Consider the following 6,151-nt stretch of genomic DNA (forward strand, 5'->3'; position numbering starts at 1 on the left):
TAAAGAGGATACAAGTGTAGAGATTGAAATGATGGACCCTAAGATATGATTGTTACACCCCAGAAATTTTCCTGTTAAGCGTACAGTGAATAGGCAAACAAGGATATACTGTATACGATGTTGTGGAGAAGAGTGGTAACGTTCATTTGATCGGTATCGAGGTGTTGAACAATTGTTAAGAAGGTCCCGTAAGGATCAGAGATTAAACGAAGTGACAAAATAAGACTCAGTGAACTGGCGAATTATACGGTAGGTTATACGGACCGTATAATGGTTTTACGGCCGTATAATGAACCGTTAAAGTGTCACAGAAAGAAGTTGAGGAAAAGTGGGTTTTACGGTAGATTATACGGACTGTATAAAATTATACGGCCCGTCAAATGAACCGTCAAGTTGACACAAAAAGGGGTGATCACTGAGTCAGTTTTACGGTCAATTATACGGACCGTATAAATTTATATGGACCGTATAATGGACCGTATAATGGCATCGAGACTGGTTTTTTATTTATAAAAATGTGATCCAAGTTCATTTTTATTATTTCCCCTTCTCACTACACGACCCCAATCTCTCTCTAGAAACTTCCAAACACTTCCAAACCAAGAATTCAAGTGAAAATCAAGATCAATAACACCCAAATTCATGAAATCAAGAGTGTGAAACTCCTCATAGTTCATCTAAGTCAAGGAATTCCAAAGAAGGTGGAACTAGGGTTTTGTCTAAGTGATGTATTTCAACTCAAGACTTGTTCAACCATCATCCAAGGTAAGTTTCATGATCACTTCATGTTGTTTAAGGTATTGGAAGGCTTAGATACTTGAAAGGTAGAAGAACATAGAAAGTGGGTCATTACTGAGTGAATAGTGACATAATTGAATGATAGTGGAATTGAATCATGAAAGTTGAAGAATTGTGATTATGAATACGTTATAATGATGTTTATATCATGAAACAAGTATTAAATGCGTGAAAACACAAATATGAGTTATAAGGAGAAATATGGAAAATTGGAGGAAAATGGTGGATTTTGCTAAATATATATATATATATATATATATATATATATATATGATGATTGTTGATTGTGATATTGCGAGTAGTATTGTGAATGTTGGGAGTTGATATAGAACATGGGAAAATAGTATAAACAAAGGAAGTGCTGCCCAATTTTTCCTAGAATTAACAGTGCGTTCTTGTAGTCAATTAACTAATGTTAATTCGAATTCTCTCATGAAGGTAACGACGTGATATCAAAGGAGAACAAGTGAGCGATAGCTTAGTTAAACGACCAAGGTATGTGAGGCTAGTCCTTTCCTTATAATGGCATGAATCCTATAGTGTAAACTCTTTATCCTCTTCATGAGTTCCCATTTTCTGGAAAGTTAAAAGCCTATATTCATAAATATCTATATAAGATAAGAGATACGGTATGATGATGCTATATTGATAATGATGTTATTTATTGCCTACACTCACCTTATGTGCTAGTTCCTTCAAGGTGAGGCAGATTGTCAGTAATTGCTCCATAATGGGATCGGGGGATCACGACCTTACGTCATCCCGATAGAGTAAAGCTGATCTTGAGCCTTATGCACGTACTATGATAGGATAAGCATATGATGATAAGCATATTACTATAAGTATTTTATGATAAGCATGACATGAGCATTTCACACCGTGCCTAGTTGGCCGGGCAGTCACCACCAAGGCGTCCACCTATACGGATACACCATGACCTTTTGGCATGGGCAGACACCACTAGTGGGCGGCATGAGATGGTACCCCGGACGCGGGCTAATGTTATTGATTATCACACCGTTCCGACATGGACGGGCAGCTTCCATATTATGCATATATGACATGATCATGAGTACGAGTAAGACATCATGCATTACTTCCCTTATGATTGTCATTCAGATCCAGATGTTTCATATTGATGTTCTCATTATATTATTGATGTCTTTCTTCATTGTTTATGCCTCTCATACTCAGTACAATATTCGTACTGACGTATGTTTCCTTTGGACACTGTGTTCATGCCCACAGGTAGACAGGGAGGTGAGGTTGGCCCAGATCCTCACTAGCTGTCAGCTGATAGAGAGCACTCCATTGTTCGGAGGTTCTTATGGTTATTCTTTTGGTACATATGCATATTTTGGGCACGACGGAGTCTTGTTCCGTCTATATATACAGAATGTCAATAGAGGCTCGTAGATACGCAATATGGGTTAGATGGTCTCACAAGCTGTTATTACATATATGTATATATTATTTTGATGGCCAAGAGGCAAATGAATATAAAGCATTTATGTTTCTACACAAAATATGTTTTCTCATACTTTCATGTATAAAAATTATGAAAGAGCATTAAATGAGTAAGATGAGTAGTATAGCTGTCACGACCCAACCCCGTAGGCCGCGACTAGTGTCCGTGCTGGACACCCAAACGTACCCAATAACCCAAACCATTATATTAGCAGAATATATATAAATATAGAGGTCAAATGGCGTCACTAACTATCACAGGTGAACAAATATAGCACGTGGAAGCCGATGAGGCTATCACAGATTATATCACCCAAAACATATACAGAACCCACATGTATGTCTACAGACCTCTACAGATCATAACAGAATCATAAGACGGGACAGGGCCCCGTCATGCCCCTGAATAGCGTACATATATACAATAGCAAAGGACTGTACCAAAATATAGGCTCCGGACAAAAGAGCACTCCAAGACAGCGGAATAGGATCCTAAGCGGGCGGATCAGCAAATCGATCGTCTGTACCTGCGTGGCATGAAACGCAGCCCCCGAAGAAAGGGGGTCAGTACGGAAAATGTACTGAATATGTAAAGCACGGAACGTAGTAAACAAAGTCATAATCGAAGCAGAAGGTACAGAAAATGAACGGAATATCCAGAATAGCAAAATGCTGATTATAAAGCATAAATAGTGCATACAGAAAACATATGTCATATCTGGTCCCATTACGGAACAAAATCATAATCGGAACAGAACGTACAGAAAATGAGTATAATATCCAGATTATCAGATGCATATTTCCAGAACATAAAGAGTGTATGCAAAAACATATGCCATATCATATTCGGCCCCCACCAAGGGACTCGGTGAACAGAACGTGGTCGCCACCCCGACACTGGCGCCACAACACAGCATAACTCCAGAGTAGGGAATAACTCCGTAACATATCATATCAGAATATGCACATGTCAAACACATCAGATGGCCATATCATATCATATCATCATATATCAGAATATGTGTACATGGCACAGCATACTCCACAACCCATGTACATGTATACCTGCCCCCTCACATCGAGGCGCGGCGAACAATGCAGTGGAATACGCGTGATAACATATCCTGGCCCGGGCTCAGTGAAGGAAACATTGAGGCATCCACGAATGGAGTAGTGAGAAACTAATGCAATATAAAATATAACACATTTACGGAGACTCAATAGCATAATTCAGATGACAAACCATATCAAGAAACTAAACGGTAATCATAGCGTATGCCTTACGAATGTCGCAATGGTTTATGTCAAAATAAGTTTCCTGAAATCGTTTTCATGTTGCAAAATACGTTGTGGGACTTACGAAATACTTCAAAACAACTGTCGTATAGTAGTTAGAAAAGTAGCCAAGAGTTTCCTTTGAATTCCACTTCAAAATAAGTCAAACGGAACAAATCAGAAACATCTGGGAATAGTTAAAACAACTATCGTTTAGTAGTCGGAACAATAACCAAAAGTTTTCTTTTAATCATAGTACGAAAATAGGTCAAATAGAACAATACAAGAAGGTTTCGGAAATTGTGGGCCCACCTCGGGTCAAGTCGAGGTGGCGTACGTAAATTACGGACATTAGGCCTTATGGAGCCGGCCACGAACCTTTCAAGGTAATCCGATTCTATTTGTAAAAGTTACGGACGTTTTATGGCACAAAGCTCTTTTAAAAATAAAAGTGTTTAAGTTATTTTTCATCAAAGCATAGAGTTCACAACTCACTTGCATTGAATCGAATAAGGATCAAAACTATGCTCGGATTTCTAAGGATGGAGTTTTCCCCAAGACGCGTATCATAGCCTATTACGACTAGGACATGCCAAAAGAAAGAAAGGTAGGCTTTACATACCTTATACCAACTCTTTTCATAGGCTCACGAGCTGAGTCTCCCTCAAAGTGGAATCTACAGCAGCAACGAACATGATACTAACGTCACGATAGCTCTTATCGACAGCTTATGGACGTTAAACACATTTTAACCAAACTTGAATAGCATCACCTCTATTTTCCTTTACCTTCCCAAGCTTACATTTAGACATATTAACATCTATGAGGCAGCCAACAATCTCAGTGAACAATAACAAGCTACAAGCTCATTAACTTAGGAAACAACAAATCCCCATCTGCTTTCCTAATTACAATAACAAGTCCAATATATCCGTAACACATTTACATGATTTCTACGCTTGATACATCACGAGAACTACAATCATATCAAATTTACCAATTCAATCCATAGAATACCATACACCGTACTCCAAAATAGTCCAACAAACAATAATAATGCATATCCGGCTTCTGATCGTCAATTCGTAAGTTCTCATCAAAGACATACCTTGGACGCTGATTTGAGCTCATAAAAGATTTTAGATGACAGATTGTACCTTTGCTGGTCTCTGTCAAACTTCCCGTGTCTTTGCTTCATCACGAAGTAAAAGTTGGTTCTCTTAAAATAGAAAAATGTTGCTACTATACTGGAAAGAAACATTGTTGCTACTTTGTCTTAAGACAATTTTTTGCTAAAGTAGAGAAGATCAAAATGGAAGTTGCTGCACACTTTTTTTTGGTTAAAAATCTGAAGTAAGGAGGTCTAAGAATACAAGGCAACATGTTCACTTCCAATTTTTATATACCAAAAACGTCCAGCAAATTAAAGCAAAACCTTTAGATACACTCCCCCCACTTTACACGTGTAACTAGGTATTAATTCATTTTAATACACATCTCTTAAATATGACACAACAACATTATCATTTTATGTCATGCAAAAAGATTAACTTGCTGCCACTTATCCATAAAATACATGGGCATGTCCACGTATTAATTACCCAACAACCTTAATTTTTTTTTTTTATCTCAATTCACTTAAATAATGATCATTTTAAGAACACTTCATATGTGTGTTATCATAATCATGTCATATAACATAATTTCCGTCCATAACTATGTTTACATAACCCACAAAACAGTCCAACAAACAGCCCATGGGCCAATAACAACATCAAATACAATTTACGGTAAAATATTCGTATTTCCCATCTCATGATTTAGCTATGACTTTAATGAATTTAAATATACCTAGAAGAGGATAATTCTTACCTTATATACCAAAAAATGATCTTCTTCCACTTTACTTTACTTTGAAGAAAACCCAAATTTGCTAGAATCCGGAGGAAACCAACATTTATATAACCTCTTTGTAATTATTTGTATTTTCCCCAATACTGAAATCTAGTATTTTTTTGGTTGAAGAGAAAAATTGTTGTTCATCTCCGTCAAAATGAAGCAAACGTTAGTGCTCACAATGATAAAATTGTGTTGCTGCTTTCATTCTCTTATGTAAAATAACAAATAAAGTGAAGTAATAAGAGCTTAAAAGGGTCTTGCAAGACACGTGTTCCTTCATGGCCAAACTTTTCTTAGTACTTATCACTAACTTTTGCTACAATACCCAATGTCCTACATCTAAAATATTTGCTGCCAATTTATTGTTTATACACGTGGACCATATCCACCTAATAGTTATCCAATGATCCCAATTAATTTTAATTTTTTTTTGTCTTCCACTACAATCCCTCGTTAAACAAATTACACACATAGTTAATTCCTTGACTACGATTCACTTAAGTAATAAATTATTTTTAACACTCTTCATATACTCATTATCATGATTATGTGGCATAGCGCTAGTCCATAGTCCCTCTTGATATACATAAAATATTATTCTCAATCACCGTGGTCACACTTGTTAAGTCTTAAATTATTTCGGGACCTCAAACTCTTTGTACACCGAGCTCTTGATCTTCATCCTTGAATATGATCGAATTCTCCGGGCTCG

At 37.0% G+C, this 6,151-nt stretch overlaps 1 long non-coding RNA gene across 1 annotated transcript; it reads right to left on the reverse strand.

Annotated features, from left to right (window-relative positions):
- Positions 1–2,515: 2,515 nt before the first annotated feature.
- LOC132605065 (uncharacterized) lies at positions 2,516–5,862 on the reverse strand. Its single transcript, XR_009569005.1, has 3 exons — positions 5,413–5,862; positions 4,163–4,216; positions 2,516–2,792 (listed from the first exon to the last, which is right to left on the reverse strand). It is a non-coding gene; the product is annotated as an uncharacterized LOC132605065 (long non-coding RNA).
- Positions 5,863–6,151: the final 289 nt, after the last annotated feature.

The sequence above is a fragment of the Lycium barbarum genome, chromosome 8 (genome assembly GCF_019175385.1).
Source record: "Lycium barbarum isolate Lr01 chromosome 8, ASM1917538v2, whole genome shotgun sequence".
Taxonomy (NCBI): domain Eukaryota; kingdom Viridiplantae; phylum Streptophyta; class Magnoliopsida; order Solanales; family Solanaceae; genus Lycium; species Lycium barbarum.